General features: G+C 34.3%; 1 protein-coding gene across 2 annotated transcripts in view; it reads right to left on the bottom strand.

The window, feature by feature from the left end:
- Positions 1–17,811, bottom strand: part of LOC145292217 (DCN1-like protein 3) — a 315,593-nt gene that overhangs the window by 4,924 nt on the left and 292,858 nt on the right. The window lies entirely within an intron of this gene.

Here is a 17,811-nt window from a genome sequence, read left to right as displayed (position 1 = left end):
GGTTGAAGATTCTTTTCTGGACACTATCCAAGAAGGAGACACTAGTGATAGATGCACCAGCCTAGATGTGGTAACAAACATTTCCATATTAAATTTTAATATTTCCATCAAGGGCGTAGCCAGTGGTGCTTTTGTGTTCCAGATTTTCTTTTTCCACATAGTCACCACCATTCTAAAATCATTTTTGCCAGAAATTCAATGATGCATCTCTGCTTCTGATGCACATCCATGATAGGGATTGCTTTCCTAGAGTTTCATACCGTTAATATCTGCAACAGAGAGATAAAACTTCCAGATCATGAATGCATAAGTTCAGTCATTATAACAATGCAATTTGCAAGTCCCTTTGATCCATTTGAGCAGAATGAAAAATAGGAGGCATTACTGTTGGAACGTCATTGGTAATTTTTATTACCTTTCTACTTGGATGATGTAAGCATATCGGAAGACAGCCAAGAGCTTGGACAAGAACCATGAAGGAGAACTTAACTAAGCTCTGTCCACAGGTGCTCGGCCATCAATGGTGGAATTACAATTGGTTAACCATCTCGTGTGACCTTACTCAGGATTGCCACGGTTCAGAAGTGCAGTCTGAGGAAGAAATCGGCTCAACCTGATGAAGGTGAACACTATTACAACAACGCACATAGACATAAAATTTTTTTTTTTTTTTTTTTTTATTTAAACATGCGACTTAACTTTAATGTCCAAATTATTTGAGAAACTTTTTAAAAATTTGTGATTTTTTTTTTCCAATCCAAAAGGTGTAAGAAACAACCTGAACACAATTTTTACTAAAGATTTTATTAATAAGAATGAAAGGTCTATTAATAATAATGGAAATTTTATTAATAACAATAATAATGAAAATATTATTATTAATAACAATAATAATGAAAATATTATTATTAATAACAATAATAATGAAAATATTATTATTAATAACAATAATAATGAAAATTTTATTAATAACAATAATAATGAAAATTTTATTAATAATAATAATGAAAATTTTATTAATAACAATAATAATGAAAATTTTATTAATAACAATAATAATGAAAATTTTATTAATAACAATAATAATGAAAATTTTATTAATAACAACAATAATGAAAATTTTATTAATAACAATAGTACGTCCAAAAAATTTGATATAAATGCGGGTGTACCTCAAGGATCGATCCTTGGACCTTTATTATTTCTGATATTCATAAATGACTTACCTGATAAAATTGTCTCTGAGATGGGTATATTTGCCGACAACACCATGCTCTATTGCAGACACGTGGGAAAAACTAATGAGCACATATCTAAGGGAATGGCCGAAACCCTAGAGGAAGATCTTCAGTCTGTAGTGGAATGGGGTCATAAATGGATGGTAACGTTCAACGCTGCCAAGACGATGCTAGTTTCCTTTAATATTACATCAAACCTTATCGACCACCAATAGCTATGGCTAGAGACATTTTACCTGAGAGCACTTTGTTTAAGCTCCTTGGCTTAACATTCACAGAAAACAGGAGTTGGAATAGATACATTGAGATCATTGCTAAGGCTGCTGCAAAGAAGGTGGGCTCTCTCTATCGTGCTAGAAAGTTACTTACACCTGAAAGTATCCTGTACCTCTACAAAGCCACTATTCGCCCATGTATGGAGTACTGCTGTCACATTTGGGCTTTGCATCTGCTACTGGTCTCTCGCTCCTGGACAGAGTCCAAAAGACAGTCACCAACCTAATAGGTCCTGAATATTCATCTAAACTTCAGCCCCTGTCCCACCGATGAAATGTTGCATCCCTCTGCCTGTTTTACAAGTATTTTAATGGTGGATGCTCCGACGAACTGCAAGCACTTGTACCCCCCTCGACGAAAATAAACCCGACAAACAGCAAAGTCCCACCCCTACACAGTTAAGATCCTTAGATGTAAGAAAGCCCTTTACTCTAATAGCTTCTTTCCTAGAATGGCAGGACTTTGAAATTCTCTTCCGGTTTCCTGCTTCTCCAATTGTACTGGCATGCAAAAGTTCAAGTGTAATGTGAACAGAAATCTTGCTGCTAAACTCCCTACATAGTACCCCTGTGTACACTTTCACAGTTACGTAAGTAACGTACGAACGCACGCACACTCATAGCTGCTCGACAGCTGACTGAAGCTTAAAAATTATTATTTTGTGATTTGTTGTATCAAACGATCCTATAACACGTATTAGATGCATTCTAAATGGCATCAGTGCCCTCTGTCACATGTTCATTAGTAATAAGCTCTTTTTTTTTTTTTTTTTAAGCGGACCATATGCTCCTTCTAAGCATTAAAGAGTTAAAAATTAATTATATTAATTATATATTTGTTTTTAATAGTATAAATCATCCACAACTCTGGATCCTCAATTTTAAACTGATCTTGTGTCAAACTTGCTCTCATAGAGAAGATGGTGAACACATTATTCCTTATATATATTATTCCTTATTGGAATTTTTTATTTTTGAGATGAGCATTGTATGTTAGTTTTATTTTATTTCGGACTATTAGTCTCATCTTATCTTTTTATTGGTGCACAACGTTTCGGCCAACTTCCTCTGGCCTTCGGGGCCCGTGGCGCAGTTGATAGAGACGTTGAATCTCTAGGGTTCCAGATGAACATTGTCTGAAGATAGCGGTTTCAATCCCACCCAAAGCGTGCCAGAGGTAATTGGTCAAAAATGTGGTGAGACGACAACAACTACGGATGGCAGTGATGGCTGAGAATGCAGTTAGGAGATTTGAAGTTCCTATCCGTCGCGGTTACCACCTGACGAAGGCCAGAGGAAGTTGGCCGAAACGTTGTGCACCAATAAAAAGATAAGATGAGACTAATAGTCCGAAATAAAATAAAACTAACACATTATTCCTTGTAAACGATTTTGAAATAGCAGAATGTTCAGAAAACGAAAAAAAAAAAATGCTGAGAATAGAGAGGAGGCATGTGTAGGGAGAAGGAGGAGGAGGATGCGGAGGAGATAAAAAATGACGAAATGCATGTGGATAAACAACCTGATCAGAGTCGGCAGGTTTAGTACAAGATCAAATATCAATCAATAGAGATTGATACTAGTTATGTACGTTATATACTTCAAAGATTATAGTTGGATAGCTTACGTGATACTAGTAGGAGGAGGAGGAGGAGGAGGAAATATCGTTTGAAGTTGACAAAAGTTACTTTGTTAATTGGAAAAGACTTAACTAATTTAGACTGAATCTTTTTCAATCTTATCTAGTAGCTTATCCTGCCTTGACAAAGTTCAGAACAGACTTCATAGCCTAGTTGAGGATGCCCTTTCTGTTTCTCTGCAACCTCTTTCCCACAGAAGAGACGTTGCAAGCCTGTCTATGCTCTATCATTATGTTCATGGCAAGTGCTCGTCTGAGCCCCAATCTATGGTTCCCCCATGCCAAACTTTCATGAAAACACTCATCTATCTGAAACCACTATCAATAATTTCCTACACTGTTTATCTGTGCCTAAACCTAAACATGGATTCCATGAACAAAGTTTCGTTCTTAGAACTGCATGCCTGTGGAATTGTCTTCAGTTTCTCTGAATACAATATGGTCGTCTTCAAGCCTAATGTAAACAAGTTCTTGATGAGCCGTTCCCTTAATCCAATTTACCAAATTTCCACAATTAACAATTACTACATTATTGTCCCATTAACTACCATGTACCCCCTTATACCAGAGTGGCCTTCGGGCCTTGATAAGTGGTGACTTCAAAAAAAAAAAAAAAAAAAAAAAAAAATCAACATTTCCTGTTGATTTTCCAAACTCTCCGGATGAAACATTGCAAAGCAATTCCTTTAAACAAAAAGTTACATTATAAAAAAATAAAAAAAATTAGGCCCAAAACATATTCATCATAAATAGACTAATTTACTGATCAGCAACAGATAACTTTTGTATGTAGCATGTCATCTATTTGGTTGCACTGTACCTGCTGGTGGTAGTCCCTGTATTAATTTAAATTTAACCAGTGTTATAGTTTCCAAATATACGGCACAATCACGTTGACACACCAGTTCTCGCCAGATCACCAGAATAAAAAGCAACAATGAACCTGGCAAGTATCAGATGGGTGACCATTTGGGAAGGCTAGGTGCTGTATGTACCATGCAGAGTTATAAAAATTTCCATAAATTTTGATATCTCGGGGTGTGTTTAACATACGTGGAGGGAGATACATCCACGAATCAAGACGGAAAGTAACGGGAAACTACTGTCTTTACTTGTCTTCCCGAGATTACCATGGCTCCACAATTTGGAAAGCTGTGATTGCCAACGCTGTTAAAACAGCAGGGCCGCTGCAAGCATGGTTTGCAAGACGAATCTAAGCGAAAGCCGCAATGTCAAACATAAACAAACACTGATCTACTTTCATCGAATAAAAAGTTGAACTGCTTTTCATGTTTCATCTCTGATGGTTTAGAACATGGTGTATAATTAGTATATGATTAGGTGTTGCGGAATGGAATTTTTATTGAAATCAAACGATCCAACAAAACGTCTAAACCAGCACCAACGAAACTGAAAAATTGGCATCTATATACTATCTCCTTCTTCTTAGCCTATTATAACAGACAAATTCTAAAATAATGTTTCGGAATTTTTTAAACAAGGATTGATAATTTATATTATTCATTGGACTTACTAAGTAAACCTAGTATAGAATTTATTACAATATGGGAACAAACAATTATGAATAATAAGATTATCAAAAAATCTTTGTATATATATATATATATATATGTAAATGGCATAAGAACTATATCTGTTCATCATAACAATGAAACACGTGTAAGACAAAGGAAAAAATATAGGCATTCATCTATATAAATAATAAAAATCAAAAATAAATTTGTGTGTGTATCCAGCCTTTTGAACTGTGTCTCATTGAGACAAGGTCACAAAGCGGTGAGAAGTGAGTCAAATGATTGCATTTTTTGTGGACCAAAAATAAACAATCAGAAAAATGTTGACAAAAACGATCAGAAAATGACAAAAATAAAAATCTTTTCCCGCATCATCATTTTACAGACGAACGTGTTAAAGAGAAGCTTTACAACCAACAAACGTTTCAATAATCATGTGTCTCTATTAACTTGCCTCCCCACGAGGAGAGTTAGATACACAGTTTGTAATGTGGGGAAAATCCAGCTCCCTAAAACAGGCACTTTGGATTTAGACCAAACTAATTACCTCAATCTAGAAGGGTTTTTCCTTTACCTTTTCTGTCCTGTCAGTCAAGTATAGTATCAACACAGATACTACGCTTTCCTCTGATCCAAAAGATGTGTCATCAGAAGGAAAACTGATCCACGAAGAAAGGACGAAATGATTTGCTTAAAGAAGATGTCGAAAGGGTTGGTGATGATGGTGGTGAAGAGGAGAATATAATTCGGACGCTAAGACCTTTCCTCGTCGACGAGAATCAAATCGTTGCTTCATCAGACATCTACACGCAACTCTTTCGATTAGAATCGGTGAAAAGACCAGTGATCCAGAAGCGAAATGATCCGATCAACATTCCTGACCTTTCAAAGTTTTTAACATTTTTCAATTCTCAGAAGAGATTAAAAAAAAATACGCATAAAAAAGTGAATACAAAATGTCATGTTTTAATCGTATTCAGCACCCCCCCCTTCCAGGTCATCAAAGATTTTAATAGCAAACAAACGTGCTAATCATGAGGATATAGATTATAAGGTTATGAAAATTAACTTTTAGAAATTACAAAAATAATTAAAGATTTTTAGTAGCATGCTTTATTCGTATAACAAGCAGGGCTACCTGGTGTTGTCCGGAGTCCTAAATTTCTAAAAGTATGTAGATTACAAAAATAAATTACATTAAAAAATAAAACGAAACAATTTGTATAATTAATTTTTTATTTCGGACTATTATTCTCATCTTTATTAGTTGTTTTTTTTTTTCATCTTTATTGGTTGTTGTTTTTCACGACGTTTTGGCCAACTATTCCTCTGGCCTTCGTCAGGTGGTAACCGCGACGGATAGGAACTTTGAATCCCCTAATTGCATTCTCGGCAATCACTGCCATCCATAGTTGTTGTTGTCTCACCACGTTTTTGGCCAAGTAAACCTCTGGCTGGCTTTGGGTAGGATCGAAACCGCTATCTTCAGACAATTCTCACCTGGAATTGTAGAGATTCAACGTCTCTATCAACTGTGCCACGGGCCCCAAAGGGCGATCAAGGTTGGATTCTTTGATCTTATAAATCCACGTTTATTTATTATCTGATCTTCCATAGTCGGGTCCGTACCGATTAGTATATATATTATTCCTTAATTGGAATTCATTTTTGAGATGAGCATTATATATATTAATTTATTTTTATTTTGGAAACGTTGTGAAAAACAACAACCAATAAAGATGAAACAAAAAACAACTAATAAGGATGAGAATAATGGTCTGAAATAAAAATAAAAATAAATTAATATAATGCTCATCTCGAAAATAAATTCCAATTAAGGAATATTATATATATATATATATATATATATATATATATATATATATATATATATATATATAATTTGTATAATATTTCAATTAGAAATGTGAAGTTCATTTTCAGAAAAAAAGTCATAGAAAAAATACTTATGTCGGGGTACTCCCCAGGGTAGCCACCGAATCCATTCTCTCTCACAAACTCCATCTCTCTACTCAGTTTCTTTCTTCTTCTCAGACAAACGTAACAAAAAAAAAAAAACGTAGAGTTGAAGTACATCTGAATAAAAATGTGAAGCCACCCAATTCTTGTATTAATCAGTTGATGAAATGTATTAAATGTTGATGAAATCGATGATTAAAAGGCAACACAGCAATTTTTAGCAAAAAATATCAAAGTGAACACGTTTTAAATACGTTTAAGAAAAGCAAGTAAAAGAAAAAAGTGCGTGGAAAGAGAGAATTGAATTAATTTTATAGAAAAGAAGCAAACCTTATTTTGATGCAATACAATAAGATTTCTTTCCTAAATGGAACGTCTCAAAAATGTTAATGAAGTTATCTTGGCATTAACATTGCAAAGGAAAATTTCAGAGAATGTGAAATAAATGGGCAAATTCACAAGATTTGGACTGAAAGCAAAAAGTCAAATCTTCCAAGATAAAACGTGAATTCTTTAAAAGCATAGTTACATCAGTTTTTGTGTATGGAAGTAACACGTGGACTGTCATCAAGATTGAAGAAGAGAATTGGTGTTGTGTGCACTAAAATGCCAAGACATCTTTTGGGTGCTTACCATCTCTTGGAGATGGCATTTCATGAAAGAGCAACTCTATGGATACCTACGTCAGATATCAACCCCAATCAGAGAAAAAGAACCGGAATTGCTTGGCGCTGCTGGATGAAATTATTAGCTATGTTTTTTTTGTGGATGCTAAAATAGGGATGCAGTCTTCCTAGTAGATAGACTGTACGGAATTTATATATTTAGTTTTATTGTGACTCGAATCAAATATACATGACAATAATGAGAACATTAAGGAATATAATTTAAAATGAACAGCAAAAACTTATGAAACCCTAAGAAAATTGAGGGAGGATCAAGGGTCTTTCTATTTGTCTACAAAACTTGAGATTATTCTTAGTCAGCACCTTTCACCACAATACCGCATTCACACCGTGGAGTTAATCCTACTTAAAGAATCTCAAACATTTTTAAAAATATGATATGTACATGTGTGCGTGTATAATTTTTTTTTTTTTTAACATTTTAAAAACACAATGAACATGTACATGTGTGCATGTATAATTTTTTTTTTTTTTAACATTTTAAAAACACAATGAACATGTACATGTGTGCGTGTATAATTTTTTTTTTTTTTAACATTTTAAAAACACAATGAACATGTACATGTGTGCGTGTATAATTTTTTTTTTTTTTAACATTTTAAAAACACAATGAACATGTACATGTGTGCGTGTATAATTTTTTTTTTTTTTAACATTTTAAAAACACAATGAACATGTACATGTGTGCGTGTATAATTTTTTTTTTTTTTAACATTTTAAAAACACAATGAACATGTACATGTGTGCGTGTATATTTTTTTTTTTTTAACATTTTAAAAACACAATGAACATGTACATGTGTGCATGTATAATTTTTTTTTTTTAACATTTTAAAAACACAATGAACATGTACATGTGTGCGTGTATATTTTTTTTTTTTTTAACATTTTAAAAACACAATGAACATGTACATGTGTGCGTGTATAATTTTTTTTTTTTAACATTTTAAAAACACAATGAACATGTACATGTGTGCGTGTATAATTTTTTTTTTTAACATTTTAAAAACACAATGAACATGTACATGTGTGCGTGTATATTTTTTTTTTTTTTAACATTTTAAAAACACAATGAACATGTACATGTGTGCATGTATAATTTTTTTTTTTTAACATTTTAAAAACACAATGAACATGTACATGTGTGCGTGTATAATTTTTTTTTTTTTTTAACATTTTAAAAACACAATGAACATGTACATGTGTGCGTGTATAATTTTTTTTTTTTTTTAACATTTTAAAAACACAATGAACATGTACATGTGTGCGTGTATAATTTTTTTTTTTTTTTAACATTTTAAAAACACAATGAACATGTACATGTGTGCGTGTATAATTTTTTTTTTTTTTAACATTTTAAAAACACAATGAACATGTACATGTGTGCGTGTATAATTTTTTTTTTTTTAACATTTTAAAAACACAATGAACATGTACATGTGTGCGTGTATAATTTTTTTTTTTTTAACATTTTAAAAACACAATGAACATGTACATGTGTGCGTGTATAATTTTTTTTTTTTTTTAACATTTTAAAAACACAATGAACATGTACATGTGTGCGTGTATAATTTTTTTTTTTTTAACATTTTAAAAACACAATGAACATGTACATGTGTGCATGTATAATTTTTTTTTTTTTAACATTTTAAAAACACAATGAACATGTACATGTGTGCGTGTATAATTTTTTTTTTTTTTTTAACATTTTAAAAACACAATGAACATGTACATGTGTGCGTGTATAATTTTTTTTTTTTTAACATTTTAAAAACACAATGAACATGTACATGTGTGCGTGTATAATTTTTTTTTTTTTAACATTTTAAAAACACAATGAACATGTACATGTGTGCGTGTATAATTTTTTTTTTTTTTTAACATTTTAAAAACACAATGAACATGTACATGTGTGCGTGTATAATTTTTTTTTTTTAACATTTTAAAAACACAATGAACATGTACATGTGTGCGTGTATAATTTTTTTTTTTTTTTAACATTTTAAAAACACAATGAACATGTACATGTGTGCGTGTATAATTAAAAAAAAAATGTTATACATTCACTAATCGACAAAATGTAAGATGTGAAAAAGTAGGTCAATCAACTAACAGAGGATTCACAAAGAATGAAAAAGTTATCAAGATCCGTGACATTATCACGATGATATAATAACTCATTACATTTTATGATATAGCATGCAAAAAAAAAAAAAAATGCAAAGTTATTCATATTTTTTTTCTATTTTCTTATTTTGTTCAAGCTGGAAATGGGGCATCCTACTGGATGCTAGACATTCACCTGTTATCTCATACATTCCAATATCCCTTCAAATGCAATTGTTTGTATCTGTTTTGCACTTAGTTCGCCGGGTATATTTGCCAGGTAGTTTTAAAATTCTTTTTCATGAGTCCAGTTGCTCCTATAATAACTGGAATGATGGAGATCTTCCTAAGATTCCAATTTCTTCTCGTTTCATGCATAAGTCTATGAGGAAAAAAAAAGTATTACAGTAGAAGACTTTCCAACATTTAAAGACCTTAACGATGAAGAGATGAGATTTTGTTGTTTGGCTGGTTAGTCAGCAACATGTATATCGATGAGGGGAGCACAAGTGTTACAAGTTCATCAGAGTACATTCCATTAAATTACTTTTAAAACAGGGATAGGGATGCAACGTTGCAGAGGTTGGAGCTTGGCTGATAATATGGAACCTATTATTGGATTATTTTATAGACCTTAAGAGGAAGAGACTTGTAGTAGTTGTACCAACCCAGATGTGGCAACAATACTCCATGCGTGGGCGAATGATGGCCTTGTAGCGGTATAGGATACTGGCACGTAGAAAGATGCATGGATGTTACTCCTCCTCCTCCTCCTCCTTTTTAGTTGCATTCAATCTAAGTATGTAGCAATGACAATGTGATTTCAAACTTAAGCGTGGTGGACACAACAACCTTCTGAACCTCTTATAGAGAATGCATAGACACATCTAAAAAAAACAAAAAAACATTTGGTGGCCATCTTGGACAAAAACCCAAAGTTACAAATGCAGAAGCAAATATCCAAAGGTGTACATTCATGTGTTAAAAGTGAGCAAAAAAAAAAGAACAAATCACACACAAAAACATAACACAATGCAAAACATACGTCACTTATTTGACGTTACTACTTAATTTTATGCCAATTCTTTTATAATTAAAAGTAGTTTATGATCGATTGAAATGGACAGGTTTTCCACCAACACCTCAATCCGAAATCTCTGCCGTCTAACTTGTTATAGCAACGTTTTTTTCATTGTTTTGGCATGCAGCTCATTGCCTAGAGCAGGGTTCTCCAAAGTTTTCAAACGAGAAGTCATATGGCTGACTTTTTAGAGCTATGGCAGCAGTGGCAGCAATAATAACAACAACAACAACAAAAATAATAATAAAAATAAAAAAATAATAAAATAATCATATTATAATAATAATAATAATAATAATAATAATAAAAATGACCTGGATGTGTTTTATACTGTTTTGCCGATTAATTTTTTAGCAAACTTGGTTCTCCAAAACTTAATTCTTTTAATTATTTTCTGAACAAAAAAAAAAACAAAACAAAAAAAACTGCAACACAATTTTCACACATTTTCATTTTTTAAAAAATTTTCCTGAATATTTTTACGTTTTCCATAAGAGCTCTGCAGGCCGGGTTAAAAACTTTGGCGGGCTGAATCTGGCCAGCGGGACATAATTTAGTGACCCCTGGCCTAGAGAGAAAATTAATTTGAGAAGTAATCCTTCTCCTCTCTGGGTGGCACAAGTGTTTTGGCAGACAGCTGCAAGCCTAGACAACAATCATTAAAGAAAACTTGGTCCGACTCAAGTGTACAAGTGAACAGTGGAATCACAATTGGTTGACCATCTTGCGCAACCTCTCACAGAATTGCTGTGCATGGGCCACCGTGTTTCAGGATGAAGCGAAAGCCAAAGAAGAAGCTGCCTCAATTTAACAAGAGTAAACATAAGTGAAAATTTGCATATTCAATTTCTCTTTAAAAAGAAAGTTCTTGGAATTATTTACCTTTCTCTGCAAACAGTACATGAAAGTCTTTTTCAGAATTAGCCATTATTTCTATCGCTGCAGAAGCATTTGGCTCAACTCCCAAAATTGTTACGTTTTGAGTTTTAGTTTTTCAATTAAAAGAGCAAACAAAAACTTAACAGCATTCCAGATATTCTTGCGGGGGGGGGGGGGGAATAAGAGTACATTTTTTATTAATCAGTAAAGAGAATTGATATGGAGTCAGTGCCAAAAAACCTGAATAAATTCTTCCCATAATCTTGGAACATCATCTTTGCGGACATGTATGAAGCTGGAGAGTAAAGGTTGCCAAAAAAAAAAAAAAAATAAAATAATTGAATGTTATGTACAATTTTATCAATAAATGTACTGGCACGTTATTTATGTGGAGATTTCAAATGACAAGGAAAAAGGAAACACAAAACAACCTGATAACTTTTGGAATATTCTGACAAAAATGAAGGATACAAAGCATTTTTAAATGATATAAAAACATGACATTAAAGAAATATTAACTACTGACAAATTCATCATGGACCGAGTTGATTAACAATCTGTTCTGTGACAATCTTCTGGAGGTCGAAGGTTCAACCCTTACCACAAGCGATAATAACTAAGAATAATATACTTAAAACTTCTACTGGTTATGGCTGACAGAACAAAAATAATCAAACCCTGTAGATCAAAATGAATCTAAAAAGAATCTTGTACAGGGTGGATAAAATTGTCACCCTAAGAAAGACAACATGATTCCATTTCCGTTTGATAAAAACCGGTTTTCTTTTTTTGTTGCAGACCATCTACTAGTTGGTCAGTTGTGTACAAATCCCAAGACGATAGGAGTCTTCTATCATGTTTGAAAGTGATACAATGTTCAACAAGCGAGATTGGAGATGTGCCACTGTACAATTCATGCTCCCTTCCAATACAAGTTATGACAACAGGACCATTGCTAGCACCCTCAAAATGCAAATCCAGACGGTTCAATGCCTGAGGGCAAAGCTCAATAAAGTTTCTGGCCACAGTTATGGTCTTTGGTGTGGTTTCAAGTGAGGGCCACATCATGCCACCTCACGGCTTGAAAGTCAACATCAAAGTGTACCTGGATGTGCTGAAGAGTGTGGTGATTCCATCATGCAATCAGGTGGCTGCTGGCAGACCCTGGGTGTGGCAGCAGGACTCAACGCCAGCTCACAAGTCAAAAGGGACCCAGGTTTGGCTTCAGGAGTGTTATGACTTTGTACCCTTCTATCCCAACATGACCTCGCTCCCCTGCTACCCCGACCATAACCCATTGGACTACTTTGTTTGGTTATACGTCGAGAACATCACAACATAACCTTGCTCAACACCAAAGCAAACCTGATTGTTGCCATCTGCCAAGTTCCTGCTGGCACTTGTGGAAAAGGCATGCTCCCAGTTCTGGACCTGTATCAAGGTGCTGATTGAGGTTCAAGGCGGCTACATTGAATAGATATCAGCTCTACTACATAATCAAGTTACCTGAATTGATTTTTTCATTAAAAAATTTAAATAAAGCTGTAGTGTTTTCTTTTGTTTTTTTTTTATTGACAAATTCCACCCTATAGAGTCATTTGCTTTGGACTATTCTGATGATCCAAGTGATCCAATCAACTAAAGAACTGATACGCTTGATAGTTCTAGTGCTGTCGACTGAGTTTCCTAACCCTAACCTGTCGACTGAGTTTCCAGTGGTTCCATGAAACCAAAGGTATCGATTGACAAACTAAGGTATAATATTCTTAAAAAAAAAAAACGAAAGAAAAAGGTTAGCATTTTTGATTTTTACATTATTTTGTATCGTTACGAAATAAAGTTCATATATGACAATTGTTTCGTCTTGATGCTAACCATTTCACCACCTGCATTGTAGTTGTTGTGTGAATTGTCAGCGATACAAAAATTACGTCCATCGGTCCAAAGGTGACTTTTCACACCAGAAGATGACCTGCACGGTTTGGCACATATGTGTCAAAGTCACGTGCTAAAACATGGTTTGCTGAATTGGTTTGTGTAATTTATGTGTTATCAAATGCTTCTATAGTCCAACTGATGTGTTGCAACAAGTGTCTTCTGATCAAGGTGAGAGGTTTTTGCTTCTTTGTCTACATTATCATATATATATATATATATATATATATATATAGTAGCATCCAAAACTAAGGGACAAAATTACACTTTGCATTTAATCTTTCACCAATACGTCTCTTTACATTGTTTTTTCCATCATTTCCAAATAAATTAAACTTGCTTTCATCACTGAAAAATACTTTTGCCCAATTTTCATACGTCCAAATTACATATCGGTTTGCAAACTCTAATCTCTTCTTATTCTTCAAACTAACAAGTGGATTCTTCCCTGGGATTCGATTAAACAGCCCTATTTCTTGCAGTCGTCTAGAAACAGTGTGTCTTGACACATTAACACATTCATAACCCTTTTAATTTCTGTGCAAGACTTAAAATGGTCCTTTAATGACATACGCTGTATTATTCAATCTTCTCTTGCCAAAGTTTTGCAGGGTCTGCCAGTTTTAAAAGCACTATTTTGCCAGTATCATTATAGGATGTACCAACCCTGCCTACAACACTCTTGGAACGTTTCACTTTCTCTGAAATCTTTCTAATGGTGTGCTTTTCCTTGTGTAGCTTCACAATAGCTTGCCTCACAGAGTAATCAAGTTTTTGGTGATTCGCCATGGTGCCGGCCGATGCAATGTTTACAAATGACTAAGTAAAACTTATTCTTTAGAAAAAATCAAAATATAGCATATTGCTTACATTGTTTTTCTCAATTTTATCCCTTACTTTTGGACGTTCGTATTTTGAAAATAAATACAGAATTGTTATAATTCTTTTTCTATCCTTTGCAAATGATTCAAACGTTCATATGTTATTATGGACGATAACGACTACCAGTTGTCAAAATTTCAGCTTTTCACAGTTGTTATTTCTAACAAATATTAGGTTTTAAAATGTTGTCCCTTAGTTTTGAACGCTACTATATATATATATATATATATATATATATAGTTTTATCTAATAGCTTTCAAAGTTACAAATCAAGTCTTCTCTGTTGGTAGTTTTGTACATTTCAAAAAGAAAATTATTACAATACTGTTTCGTTTGCAACTAACAAGTCAACAAAATTATGCCTTTGTTGCCTTTTTATATCTATACTAGCAAAAGTACCCGTCGTTGACTGGGTTCAAAAACAGCCTACAGAAAATGGACTCTGATTTATGAAAGTATGATAGGTTATGAAAAGGAAGGGTTGTAAAGAGATAGTTTCGAATTTGGGAGTATCAAAACCAAAACAAAATATGATGAAAGTAAAAATAAAATAGATAAACCCCATAATTTATTATACCATACCTGTTCACACAGAAACACTTATCACAATATTCTGTGGATCTATATTAAAAAACCTTGCTAAACTTTGTGACATATTTCCATTCTATGGAAGTCAAGCGCGAACGAACACCCCATAATTTTATTATACCATATTTCTTCAAACTGAAACATAATTATCAAATTATACTTACGCAGATAGATATGAAAAGTCTTTATTAAAGTTTGTGCCTATTTCCATTCTCTGGAAGTTAGGCGCGAACACAGACCCCCCCAAATTTTATTATACCTTCCCTATTTAAGTTAAAACATACTTATCAAAGTATTATTATGTACATCTATATTAAAAACACTTGTAAACGTTTTTTTTTAAATTTTTTTATTTCCATACTTTGTGGACCAGGCGCGTACGCAGACTCCACAATTTTAATGAATCATCATTATGCCAGATCAAACATAGCCATTCCTGTGTCTCAATACATCTTCTATAATATATGTGATCAGTTTTTAAAATAGTCAACCATATAGAAGCCTATTCGTGACCAGACACACACACAGACGTTCAGCTTTATATTATAAATATTAATATTGTAGTACATTTAACGTACGCACATCCACAGCAGACATCCTAACTGTGATCTCTGAACGTATATACCATTCACTGGACAAAGCTTGGGAGGGCAGAGCGGTAGCTCTAGATATATCTAAGGCTTTTGACAGGGTATGGCATGAGGGTCTCCTCAGTAAAATCAGATCATACGGTATCACTGGTAGAATACTTAACATAATTAAATCCTTCTAAAATAAGAGAAAAATCCAGGTTGTCCTCGACGGTCGTACATCTAAACAATATGATATAAATGCGGGGGTGCCCCAGGGTTCTATCCTTGGACCTCTATTGTTCCTGATATTCATAAATGACCTCCCGACAACATTGCCTCTGAGATGGGTATATATGCTGATGACACTACACTCTATGGCAGGCACGACAGGAAGACGAATGAACACATTTCTAAAGAAATGGCAGAAACACTAGAAGAAGACCTCCAATCTGTAGTGGAATGGGGACAGAAGTGGTTGGTCGCGTTCAATGCTGCCAAGACTAAACTAGTTTCATTCAATAATTACAAGAAACCCTCTCTACCACCCATAGCAATGGCCAACGACTCTTTATCTGAGAGTCCATCTTTCAAACTCCTTAGCCTAACGTTCACAGGAAACATGAGTTGGAACAATTACATTGAAGGCATTGCCAGGGCCGCTGCAAGAAAGGTGGGCTCTCTCTACCGTGCTAGAAAACTACTAACACCCGAAAGTATCCTGTACCTCTATAAGGCCACCATTCGCCCATGTATGGAGTATTGCTGGCACATCTGGGCTGGTGCATCTGCTACTAGTCTCTCGCTCCTTGACAAGATTCAAAAGAGAGTCGCAAACCTGATAGGCCCTGAACTGGCATCTAAGCTTCAGCCTCTGTCCCATCGACGAAATGTTGCATCCCTCTGCCTTTTCTACAAGTATTTTAGTGGTGAATGCTCTGACGAACTGCAATCACTTGTGCCCTCACGACGTGAGCACCCTCGACAAACCCGACAGGCTGCTAAATCCCACCCCCACACTGTAGAGATCCCTAGATGCAAAAGATCTTTTTACTCCAATAGTTTCTTCCCCAGAACCGCTAGACTCTGGAATTCCATTCCAGGTCCCTGCTTCCCCAACAGTACTGACGTGCAGAAGTTCAAGTGTAACATGAACCGACACCTTGCTGCCCAAATCCCTACATAGTACCCCAGTAGTTGTTGCCCCTGATAGTAGCCCCCTACACCAAAGTTGCAATTTGCCTTGTTTAGGGTGAAAATGTAATAAAAAAAAAAAAAAAAAAAAAAAAAATGTGTGTAATGGTTTCCAGATTATAAATTAGATCTTGTTCATTAAAAAAAGAGGATAGAAGGTGATGCCATACTATGAACCCTGATTACCAAAGACACAATGTAAAAAATTTAAAAAAATGGAAATACATCACAGACTCCTATAGAATATTTGAAATAAACCATAATAATGAGATAACTTAGATAAATACCTTTCATACAGTTTAAACATAAGGGCTACAATATTATTATGGGGTCTCCATTCACGCTGAATGTCCACAGAATGCCCAGCAGTAATATATTACATATGAAAGATGCCACTGTGGAATTTCCACAGGTCCCGCTAGTATATATGAGTATACACAACCTTCTTATATGCCTCCATATTTATGAATACACAACCATTCAAATATCGAATTTTGAATGATAACAAATGCATTCTAAAATTTATGATTATAAATCTTTTCATTGAACAATTTAGAAAGAAATACTCGTTAAATATATTGACATTCAATTATATACCAGAGACCTGATGCACGTCCACGGTCTGTTGATGATTCTATAAATAAACGCTGGCGTTGGAAAGTTATCCTGCTGAATAAAACAATACATTTGAATTGTCAGGTCGTGAGCAGTCGAGTGAAAGATGAAGATAAGTCGAACTAAACGTGGCGTACCTAATGGTTGTGCCAGTCGCAACAAGATAGAACACAATTCATAGCGTGTGATGACGACGACGACGACGATGTCGATGAGAATATCGGGGAAAAAAAGTAATCATCCTTAATAACAAAGTCTCATCGAAAATCAGATTATTTCTACGGCAACAAGGATACGATTGAAAAATTCACAACACAATGTGCAAAATCTTAAACATCATAAGACATGGTTGGATCAAACAGTTTTTTTGGCTTCAAAATTCAAAGCTTGTGGCTATGAATTCGTTTCTCGCCATACCAAAGTCAACAGAATCTAGGCTACTTTTTTTTAAACGTCTTTCTCCTTTTGCTGATTGTGTTATGATCCGGCACAATTCTAGGTCTATCCTCCCAGGCTCTGTTTCCTCTCTTTAAGAAGGGGTTAGTATACTGATTATCACCTGAGGCGTCCCTACCAGAGAATGCAGATGGAGCTCCCCAGGCATTTTTTG

Source organism: Euprymna scolopes, chromosome 13 (genome assembly GCF_053919585.1).
Source record: "Euprymna scolopes isolate OS-2025 chromosome 13, ASM5391958v1, whole genome shotgun sequence".
Taxonomy (NCBI): domain Eukaryota; kingdom Metazoa; phylum Mollusca; class Cephalopoda; order Sepiida; family Sepiolidae; genus Euprymna; species Euprymna scolopes.
Note: the sequence above shows the minus strand (reverse complement) of the source record. Positions and strands in the feature narration are given on the sequence as shown.